Consider the following 12,337-nt stretch of genomic DNA (forward strand, 5'->3'; position numbering starts at 1 on the left):
AAAAAAAAAAAAAAGAAAGAAAACATATTCTCTTGACCTTTCAGTTTTTAGATGGGCAGAGCTTTGTAACAACTATCAGACTGATAGTAAAGCAAACAGAAGTTTAATAAGGTGTGTACCTCACGTACACAGGGAGGAGCCCAGAGAAGGAAAAGGGAACAAATCATGAAGAGGTTTAGAGAACTGGCTCAGAGGACCCATCAGCTCACAATTGCCTGTAATTACAGTTATAGGGGATACATCGCCCTCTCCTGGCCTCCACTGGTACTGTAGTCACATGCGCACACACAAACACACACACACACACACACACACACACACACACACACACCACACCCCTAATTAAAAATAAGAAATAGTCTTAAAGAAAACCAGGCTTGTATGGAAGTCAGGCAAGCATATAGAATAGTTGAGCAGCAGGGGACATTCTTCAGCTACTGAAACACACCCCACTCTGCAATCCCACCTGCCTTGGGCTGCATGCACACTCACTCAGAACAAGAGCTTTCTCCTCCCCTCAGGACCATCAAACTTAGGTTATATTACATCATACTCTTCTTGTGGTTAATAATAACAATAATAACAATAAAGTAAAATTAGTGGTCTAAACTGAATGAAGGAGTGAACCCACACCTTGGTACAACCTCGACAGCTCTATACCTGTCCTCCAGAGGCCAGGCTCCTACACCAGGCTGCTGAGTCAGGGAAGAGACTGGTCTGTCTGTATCTGAGGAAATCAGGTACTTGGGTTTGTCACCTTTGCCTCAGCTGCTGTCCCATGAGAGGCCAGGCCCTGCCATCCCTGGCTGAGTAAACAAACAGCAAGCTGAGGAGGTGTGGCTGAGGAATTCCTTCCTCAGGGACATGTGAGGCCCACTCACAGCATGCCAGACAGCCCTGAAGCAGTGATGTCACCATCAGCTGCCGGTCTGCTGACTGTTGGTTGGCTCTTGAGCATCATCAGAGGTTTCACTGTATAGTGAGACAGATCCAAATCCAGATCCTCCTTCTTCAGCTTCCTCATTGCTGAGAGGGCGTGGGTAAACTTGCCTACCTAGCATAAGCTTTCACAGCACACAACCCTGGTAGAAGAGCCCGATCACCGGTCATGTACCAGAACCTTTCCATCAATCACTGCTCCATCCTGATGTATTTAACTTGGTATGATGACAGATGGCTGTCTTTTTTGTTTTTGTTTTTCTTTTCTAAACAGCATTTCTCTGTGTAGCTCTGGCTGCCCTGGATCTCATTGTGTAGACCAGGCTTGCCTAGAACCAGAGATTTACCTGCCCCTGCCTTCTGAGTGCTGGGACTAAAGGTATGTGCCACCAATGCCTACCCAGATGGCTATTTTGTTTAAAAAGAGCCATCATGGGCATGCTGGAGAAATCCTATGATTCCTACACTCTGGAAGCTGAGGCAGGAGGATCATAAGTTCTAGGCTAGTCTGAGCTATATATAGTGAGACGATGTTCCAAAAAACTAAAACAAGGAGAAGAGGAGAGGCAGGACAGAAAGTGGGTGCGCACCTTTAATTCTAGCAGAGACAGAGACAGACACTGACATGGCCTCTGACCTGTCTGCAGCCCTGAGCCACACCTTGCTGTCTCTCCCATGTCTTTCCCATACTCCCACCCAACAACTACAATAAGCATACGAGCGCCGCTCCTGGTGGCGGTGGGTGCGGAGGAAGCACATCCCATGGTTCACTCCATGGTTCTCCAGCTACTCCACTCCAGGGGAGCCATCATGATAGCTGTCTTCTTTCACCTAGACTGTGTCTCTATCCAAGCCACTTGCCAGTTCCTAGAGAAGCAGGAATTCAGAGGACTCTAGTGTAGATGCCAAAGCCCCCTCCTCACCACAAGAGGGTAAAAGTGTGTTTGCATAGAGACAAAATGCACAGCTACTTGTAAAGTGTCAGACCTCAGGCCAAGTACGGGGCAGTGATGGAGCCCAGAGGGATGCTTCAGTGACAGCTGTTATTTTCTGTTCTTCCTCAGGAAACTTGAGGAATCACCTTGTGACACTGTGGTTTATAATGACACATACATCACCCCATTCCCAGTGCAGAGCTTATAAGATGCTTGGAATTCCCTAAATTATCCGTAATAAGCCCTCTCAGCCCCAGTGTATGCTAATGAGGTGACTCCTGGGTGTATGGAGCTGGGTCCCAGAATCCAAAGGGTTACCAGAAGACCGGAAGGTCCGGCCCCACCCACGACTAGGGAGGTAGAGGCAGGCAGTTTGAGTCAACTTCCAGGGATCAAGAAGCTTGTGAGTCAAGCCCAGGGAATGAGTCTCCTCAAAGGAGGGGTTGAGCAAAACAGATGAGCACATGGGGTGCCGGCAGGGAGGAACTCCAGAGAGGCAGTGCCTGCTAAGCAATCACCTTATTACTGAACTGATAATTCCTGGACCTTTTGAAATGTAATCTCCCATTGTGTACGGACAAACACACTGGTGGCCATCAGAAGACAACCTGTGAGAGTTGGTTCTCTCCTTCAAACTTATGGACCAAACTCAGGTTGGCCAGCAGGTATCTTTCCTTTGAAGCCAGTGGCTTTCAACCTTCCTAACACGGCAACCCTTTAATATAGTTCCTTAATGTTGCGGTGACCCACCCAACCATAAAATTATTTTGTTGCTTTCACAACTGTAATTTTGCTACGGTAGTGAGTTACAATGTAAATATCTGAGATGCAGGAGATCTGATATGTGACCTCAGAGGGGTCATGACCCACAGGTTGAGAACCACTGTCTAAGCCCTCTCATCAACCCACCATCCTTTGTCTTTGAAAGAAGGTATACATTTTCCAGGCTGGCCTTGAACTCATTCTATAGTTCAGAGTGACCTTGAACTCCTGCTTCAGCCTCCGAAGTACCTGGGATGATGGGTCTTGCCATTAGGCCTTTATAATAAATGGGCATCTGAGGCTGGGAGCGTACCTTAATAGTGTGTGCTTTGCATGCTCAGGATCCTGGGTCTAAGCCCAAGAGCAGAAGAGCCAGGGGTGGGGGTGGGGGTGGGGTGGGGAGAAGATGGGGAGGATGGAGGCTTCTCTGGGAACCTCTGATTTGTGGCCAGTCGGTCAAAAGGTGACACTGAGCTTTGAAGCTGGGGGCAGACTACTGGGATCTGTGTCACCTCAGTGTAATACAGAGCTGATTTCAGTCACAGTGGCCCAGCAGGCACTGGAGAATGGGTCACTGTGGGAAAATCCACTCCAAGTGGTATCATAGATAAACTACAGACAGTAGCTTCTCAGACAGGACAGAAACAGGATGTTTCCTTTTGAACTTCAAGCACAGCTCTTCTGTAAACAGGCTCTGTGAACGAGGTGGGGGGGGGGATATCAACATTACCCCACCCCCAGTGCTGAGGATGGAGCCTGTGGCCTCCTCCATACTAAGCAAGGTCTACACTGTGTTACATCCCCAGTCCCACAGGGACACCCCTAACCAGTGTATTTCCTGTGATGAGGTGGTTGGGTTCTCCATCAACCTCAGGATCCCTTCCCATCTGCACACCTTCTTACAAAATGGCTTACCCCACACTTCTAGGCATCACTGGGATGCAGTCTTGGGTGACCCAGTGGCTTACTTAACCTAGTGGATACAGCTAGGGGCTTGTGCAGCTATGAAGCCTTGGCAACAAGAGGCTGACAGTGTGTCTGGGAAGCTGAAGGCGACTGATAACTAATGGCTGGGAGGTCCTGTGGATGAGTGCTGGTGGCTTCAGCTAAGGATGGTACTCACAGCCAGGACAGATCTCACTGGTCCTCCTCAGCAGAGCTCCTATCTGGACTGAGCAGCAGCAAGACTTGGGGATTGGGCTTGGCGGATTGAAAAGATAAGAATATTTGTTAAAACTGACCCTTCCGTCTAATCAGCTCTAATTAGTTATATCTTCTGCCTAGAATCTCGATCCTTTTTTGCCTCTTACAATGATGTGTGAACCTTGCAGAGCAGGGGCCTGAACCCTAGGAAGGGTTGGAGTTTGCCAGGCAAACTGGAAAAGGTAACAGAACTAGAGAATCAATATCACCTACCATCACTACTGCCCTAAGTTCTGGGTTGCTTGGGGGTATTTCAGGAGAGTAAATAGTACCTCTGCAGCCAGAGAACAGTCTTCAGGTAAGAGTCATAAACTTGGGAAGTTGGTGGCTCTCTCGGGATGTAGATGTATGGGTTGACTGGATGCTCTATAGCTCACAGACATGTCTGGGCGTGTAAGGGAGGAACTGAGATGGAAAGGACTCACTGGGTGGGGGCGGAGGTCCCTTAGTGCGATCTTAAGACAAAGAAATACAAACAGAGCAGCCTGGGCACATGGTGTGTGGTGGGGCTGGGGGACACACCACTGTCATTTTTTTTCACCCGGTGCAGTCTGATTCCTTGGGAGCTAAGCAACACTAGCAAAGCCTGCTTGGCATTGTACTGGGTAAAGCTTTAAGGAAACACAGGATCTCCAGGGAAAGGTGTCTTTCACCAAAGCCAGGCCCATGAGAAGAAGAAATGAAGGCGGGGCCTGGTCTAGAAGGGTTTTGCTGCCCCTTGGTTTAGAAGGCAGACACTGTCACACTGGCGGCTCCATGCTGCCCTTCCATCAAGCAGGGTACTTACTGCATGTTCAGCCCCAAGTGAGGCAACACTTGGCCCATGTTTCTGCCAGTTCACGACACACACTGCTCTTGGGGAAGCTCCATGGCAGGAAGTCTCTCCAGGAAGCACTCCTGCTCCACTCCCTTTGAAGGTATCAGGTCCCCTGCCAGGCTGCTTCCCAATCCTTCCCAATTCCACAGTGCCCAGGGCTAGGGTGGGGAAGTGAACCCATTACACTTCTCAGAAATGATGGTCACACCCAGTCACCAACTGCTTTTACTTGGGAGGGACTATTTTAGGCTGCACCTGCCCTATGGAAAGATAAACAGCCAAAGTCCTTACCCTTGATTTACATGTGGCAAGGCTGAGTCAAGGCACTGACTTAACCAAGACATTCTCAGCACTGCAGTGACTCAGTGAGGTTAACATGCCACCAAACCAACTTTGTGCCTCCCGGCCCTGCTGTGGGCATAGATGTGAGTGCTGGAACCAGCCAGAACCAGTGTTTCCTACTGTGGTCCTACCTGAATGCAGCTCAGCATCAGTGAGCTAATAATGCTGGGATCCTAGCTAAGTGTGGTGCCTCAGGCCTGTAATTACAGTATTCAGATTTAGGCAGGTAGATCTGGAGTTCAGGCCAACATGGGCAACATATCAAGTTTAAGACCAATCTGAGTTACATGGAGAGACTCTTTCCTAACAAACAAACAAACAACAACAACAATCCAGCAGGGGATATGATTTTTCCTAGAATATTGCTTAGGAGTCCCTGCATAAGATGCAAGACCCCAAGTTAAGTCCTCTGGATACAGAAACAGAGATGATGAATGGAATAGATAGATAGATAGATAGATAGATAGATAGATAGACAGACAGACAGACAGATAGACAGACACAGAGAGATAGATACCTCCTGAATGCAGGAGTTATGGATAAAAGCTTATGGATTCTGTGGTTTAATTTTCCTGAGACAAAGCACCAAGTGAATCTGGACATTTTGTTATAACTCTTTTATGGTGAAGCATCCCTAACAGGGCTCTGTAAAACGCAGTAGATGTTTGCCAAGCAAGTAGGAGGCTTTAGGTTCAACCCAGAATAATCTTTAAAAAAAAAAAAAAAAAAAAAAAAGGAATTCTGAAATATCAAGATTGAAGCTTCCAGTGGCACTGGAGATCCAGCCCAGAAGGGCCGGACACCCAATTCCAGGTAGCAGAGTGAGGCGCTATTCAGATTGGGACATCTGTCTACTTGACTATCTTATCCTATCACCCAGGACAACTTCCCATCCACCAGTCTTTACTGCTCAGCTCCAGCAGCAGCAGGAACTCAGGCAGTGTCTTCAAACAGCAGTTCAAGAGCCCAAGTGCCCAAAGGTATGCAGAGCCCAATCCCTGGCACTACCTAGAAGCCTGCTGAGGGTGTTGAGTGTAAGACTCATACTGAGCAATCAGTATTTGTTCTCATTTCTCATATTTTTTGTTTCCCCTTCCAAGAAATACCTTTTAATCTTTTTCCCCTCTTTCTTTAGGGGATCAAATCTGGCCTTAAGCATGCTAGGTACACACTCTATCCTGAGCCATATATATTTCTATATACGTATAAAATGCTATACTCATTTTTGATATAAATACAAAGGTTATTCTGCAAAGAGGGTGAGAAAGAAATAGGATGAGGGAAGGAAGGGGGGTCAGGGAGGGAGACAGAAAGAACAGCATGGAAACTGGAAACTCGCCTCGAAATCCAATGATTTATGTTACAAAATTACACTTAGCTTCACCATGGAGCTCCTGCTGTCTGAAGTTAGAACCATTTACATTTTCACTCGCTTTATTAAAAACCCATCTTGTCTAGAAAGATGGCTTAGCAGGTAAAGGTACCTGCTGCCAGCCTATGGCCCAAATTCAATTCCTAGAACCCACATGGTAGAAGGAGAGAACTAATTCCCTCAAGCTGTGTACACACACATACACACACACCTAGGAAAAAGTAAAGCAGTGGACCCACAATAAGGAGAAAGTTAAACAGAATTACTGTATGACCCAGAACTATCATGAGTGGCTACTCAGAGGAACTGTACACAAGATCTCCAAGAGCTATCAGCATACTCACAGTCTCTGCAACATATTGTCAACAATATCCAAGTGGGCACTGAGGGTCTACCAGACAACCCGCACATTCCCCTTCATCACAATGGTGAGATAAACAACGTCTCATGTTCAAGGGTGTTAGGCATTGAGTGGTATTTTCATGGATTTCACTGCTGGAGCATCTTAGAGCTGGAGAGGCAGCTCAGTGGTTAGGAACAGTGACTGTTCTTCCATTGAGGACCTGGGTTTGATTCTCAGCACCCACATGGCAGCTGACAACTGTAACTCCAGTTCCGGGGGATCTGACACCCTCTTCTGGGCTCCACAGGTACTGCATACACATTGTGTATGAACACATAAATAAAAACCAATAAATAAAATCTTCACAGATGGAATTTATTTTTGTTTTTTGTTTTTGTTTTTTGAGACAGGGTTTCTCTGTGTAGTCCTGGCTATCCTGGAACTCACTCTGTAGACCAGGCTGGCCTCGAACTCAGAAATCCACCTGCCTCTGCCTCCCAAGTGCTGGGATTAAAGGTGTGTGCCACCACATCTGGCTTGATGGAATTTCTTTAATCTGGATCAGAAACTACCCACATGGGCCACTGAGATGGCTTGGCAGAGAGAGGGACTTGTCACCAAGCCTGACAACCTGAGTTCTGAGACTCTCACCTGGTGGAAGGACTCTCTCTCTCTCTCTCTCTCTCTCTCTCTCTCACACACACACACACACACACACACACACACACACACAAACACACACATACACACGCACACACACACACTGCCAACCACACAGGTAAGTATAATAATAAAAACACGAAATACCTGGGTAAAACAGTAGACTGGACGCTGCCTCCACAGTAAAGAATTACAATGAGTAAAAACAGACTATTCCCAAGGAAGGTGAAACTTTGGGGGAAAAAATTACAAAGGCAGTGCCAGAACAGCTGAGCAGTGAAGAGAAAGAGATGAATGAGCCAAAAAGAAGCAGGCCAAGGCAAGCACACCTCCAGACATGGCTCCCTGGCAGGGGAGAAGAGGCTGGCAATGGACTGTCAGGTCCTGCTGGGAGTTTTGTGGAGACGGTGATTCCTTTGGCTAATGGGTCTACAAGTGAAGAGGAATCCCATTTTATGGGAACCGACTGTGTAAAACCGAGTTGCCCTGGGGGATGGAAACAAGGAACATCTGCAGGTCAGGGAGGTGGGTCTCTCTGGTCAGAGTGGATGGGTGAAGCAGGCCTGGGAGGCAGGTGTGAAGAGAATGTAGGGCCAGATAAGAACAAGTCAACACGTGCAGGTGGCTGAAGGGTCAGCTCAGACAGTGAAGGGGAAAGGTGGCCTTGCTCTTAGTGCCTGGGAGCAGGCTCCATCAACTGAGAACAACTTGGGGTCTGACAGCCTGAGCCCAAGGCCAGCAGCATCAACCTGTGGAGCCTGACAACTTGGAAAACTCCAGCTGACCCCTCCAGCAAGAAGGCCAATATTTAAGAAGTTTGGATATAGGAAGTCAGGTCTTCCACTTGTATGCATCACAACATTCTGGGCATTCTCTAGCTCTAAGAAACTTGAAAGAGCCTTCAGCTGTGACATTAGGAACCCCAGTATGTAGGATCTGGAGAGTTTTTGTCAGGATCTTAAGAAGGGAAGCTAGCTACTAAAGTAAAGACAGCTCTGACAACCATCAGATGCCAGTCCACTAAAGGCTCAGCACCACTGTAAACAGGAAAGGTAAGAACAGGTGACCTTGACTTCCCCTTCCCCTCCCTGAGCAACTAACTGGCAGTGTCCAATTTCCAAGGGCCCAGAAGCCTGCTCCAACAATATTAAAAGCTGGAAGAACAAAACATCAAGTTCCTGACAAAAGAAAATGTAACATCAGATTTCCAATTAACAACTATAAAAACCAGGAAAGCATGAACAACGGTTCAAGCCTTAACTCTCAACCAAGGGTTAATACCATGTAGTACCCATCCAAGCTACAGCTTGTAACTCCGCGAGATGGACACTGTGCCTGCTGTGCTTCAGAGGACAGCCCACCTTTTAACTGTCAGAAAAATACGGGCATGGTCAAGGCAAGCACCAGCTATGGCAGTTCATGGCCACCAGGACCACACTTCAGAAGATACTTAACGGAACAATACACACCGAGGAGCAAGGCAGATGGGAAAGCAGCAGTTTCTTGAAGTGAACAAATAGCAAAGGAGAGCTAGGTTAGGAATACATCACACCTAACACAGTGAACCAGCAAACTCATAATATCAGCGGGGGAGAAAGCAAAGAAAGGAGGGAATGGGAAGGAAGAAAGGGAGAGGCAGAGAAGAGAACCAAAAAACCAAACCAGAACAACAAACAAGAAAACCAATGCAATTGGTAAACATGTCTCAATAATAACCTCAAGTGTGAATGGTTCAACTTGTCAAGAGATGCAGATGCTGACTAAATCGAAAAGCAAGATCCACCTGCTGGCTGTGTCAAAAAAACAAAAACAAAAACAAAAACAAAACCCACTTCACTAGACTGAACATCACAGGGTGGAAGTCAGCTTAACAAATGAAACCCCAAAATGAATGTGTATAGCTCTTCTGATGCCTTATTATGCAGACTTCAAACCAAAATTAATCAGAAGAAAAATTTACCAAGATCTAACAATAATAAATAAACACACACCAAGTGCTGGGCCCCCAATGCCATGAAATAGAAACAAGTGGGCATAAAAGGCCACCATCAGCCCTGAAGTCACATTGGTATTTCAAACTCCAAGGCTCATCACTGTCGAGGTCATCCCAAGCAAAAGTCAGCCAAGACCTCGCAGTTAAAGTATACCACAGATCACATGGGCTCAACATCCACAAGATGTCCCATCCAACAGATAAGGCATACATACTCTTTAAGCAGACCACGGAACGTTCTGAACAGACGGAAACCTAAGTCTCAACAAATACATCAACCCACCTAGCTTCAGCCATCTAATCTTTAACAAGGTGTCAGAAAACAAACGGGGGTGGGGGTAGACTCTTCAACAGATGGTGCTAGGAAGGCTGGGTATTCTCCTCTGAAATAATGAGACTAAATCTGTACCTTTCACAGAGTACAAATATTACTCTAATAGAGTGATACTGTAAGACCAAAGACCTGCCGGGCGGTGGTGGCGCACGCCTTTAATTCCAGTACTTGAGAGGCAGAGGCAGGTGGATTTCTGAGTTTGAGGCCAGCCTGGTCTACAGAGTGAGTTCCAGGACAGCCAGGGCTACACAGAGAAACCCTGTCTCTCAAAACCACAACAAAAAAAAAAAAAAAAAAAAAAAGACCGTAAACCTTCCTGTGAGACGTAAGATGCTTAGGAAGTGACAGAAAGCACAGCACAGGCACCAACTTGCCAAAACAAAGCACTCCAAGTACACAGGAAGAAAGCTCGAAAACTAAAACCTGGGATTGCATGGAATTCAAGTCTGCACAGCAAAGGGAATGATCAATAGAGGGAGATGGCCTACAGAACAAGAGAAAACCTATGCCACTCTACAGCAGAACAGGGATCGAGGTCCAGAATATACTAAGGACTCCAAAACACGAATACCACCCCCCAACCTTCAAATGAGCTCAGTAGTTTTCAAGGGAAGAAATGCGAAATTAATTTGTAACTCTGCTTTTTCCTTCTGGCCCCTTAGTTCTCATCACCAAAGACTCTGAGACTAATTGGTGATTATTAGATGCCTAGGCCATAAGCTTTGTCTCTCTCCCTGACTAGTTTATAACTTATTTAACCCATTAAACTATTCTATGGCTATCATGTGGTTACTTACCTCCCCTTTAGTCCCGGCCTGCATTTTCCTTAGCGTCTCCTCAGTGTCTCCCTCATTGTTAATGCCCATCTTCTTGGTCTGTCTCCAACGGCCTGCATTTTCCTTAGCGTCTCCTCAGTGTCTCCCTCATTGTTAATGCCCATCTTCTTGGTCTGTCTCCAACCTTGTCTCTCACGGTACTCCCTTTGTCTCTTTTTAAATCTCTTATTATTTCCCAGAATCCACTCTTCCTGCAAGTGTCCCAACTCCTATTTCCCGCCTCAGCTCATTGGCCATGAGCTTTTTTTGACAGATGATGTTTTAAGAGATTTTTCTCTACAAAGAAATATAGGCAACCAGTAAATATCTGAACAAGTGTTCAACATTCTTAACCCCTAAAATAATGCAAATTAAGTTTAGCTGAAACACATGCACTATGCACTGAGCACACCACTGTGCCTCACGCCAGAGAAGGCTGCCTGAAGCATTTTCACGACTCAAGACTACTTGAGTGTGTTACAAACTGCAGTGATCTTACGACACATACAAAGTTCTCTGCTCTGTGGAAAATAAGACGACTTTCAGTAATTTCCGCGTCTGTATCAATGTTGTGTTACCTTCGCTGTAGCTTTGGAGCACTTGACTTTTAAAATTGCCAAGTTGCTGACTTGAGTTTCACTTTTACAAATGGTAAATGATTTTGGAGTACTGTAGTAACTAAGGAATAGGAAGAGGCTGAAGAAATGGCTCAATGGTAGTGAGCTTGCTGTGCAACCACGGGGACTGGAGTTCCTATCACAGCCAGTGTGTCTAAAGGCAGAGAGAAGGGAATCTCTGGGCACCTGCTGACTTCTGGCTTAGGCAAATAAATGTAGTCCTAGGCTGGGGAGTGGAGAGGTGGAGAGGGACCTTGACCCAAAAGGATATCTGAGTGACAGAGGCCACACACTCCCTTTCACAGCCTCCACATGTTACACTCCTAAATCTTCATCAAGTTTGAATCGGGCTTATGGGGAATGCTCCCTCTTAGTTTCTGTACTTCCTCTGACCTCTCCTCACTTGTACTGGAACCAGCTCATTAATAGTTAACACTGCTGGTGGCAGTGTAGAAGAAGCCAGTAGCCATTTCCTCCAACTTCTTACCTTGACTTCTGTCCCCTAAAGGCTGTCTCTTTTGGCAGGAACAGTGTGGATTTGAAGGAGATGAAGATCAACCTGGAGAAACAGCTAAAATGTTTGGGTCCCCCCTCCCTCGAGTGTATCCACAATGCTGAACCTAATTATACCCCAGTGAACACATGGAAGTTCTAATCCTCTTTGTACCATTGTGGCCAGTACTGCTTCCTACCAGACAAGGGATCAAGGCAGACACATACTGCAGTGTGACTAGAATGCCACCAGGGCTGCTGGCTGAACACTTTTTAGACTCTGCATTACTAGAGTCATATTTTGTTGTGTGTAATCCTCCTAAACATTGATACTTCAGGACTGCTCTAGGAAAACCGACTCACGATGCTTGCTCCTAAGAGGCTGCTGCCTGCAAACTGCTTCAGCTTCGAGTTGGCATTCCAACTCTGTGAATAATAAGATAGGGGTTGGACAGTTTGAATACAAAGTGGGCCCACAGGCTCATGGGATAAGAGCTTAGCCCCCAGCTGGCAGCACGCTCTGTAAGTGGAGAAGCTTGAGTTGACAAAGTGGATCACTGGAGACTGATCTTGAAGAGTGGTCCTGAGTCCTTTCTTGTCTGCCACTACTGACTTTGGTTTAATTAATCCTGTTCCTTCAGCTGTGATCACCTATCATTGATACTAATTAACATCTGACACAATGCTCAGTAAGGGGAGTCCCCAGCAAGCAG

This window comes from Mus caroli, chromosome 14, assembly GCF_900094665.2.
Source record: "Mus caroli chromosome 14, CAROLI_EIJ_v1.1, whole genome shotgun sequence".
In the NCBI taxonomy this organism is placed as follows: Eukaryota; Metazoa; Chordata; class Mammalia; order Rodentia; family Muridae; genus Mus; species Mus caroli.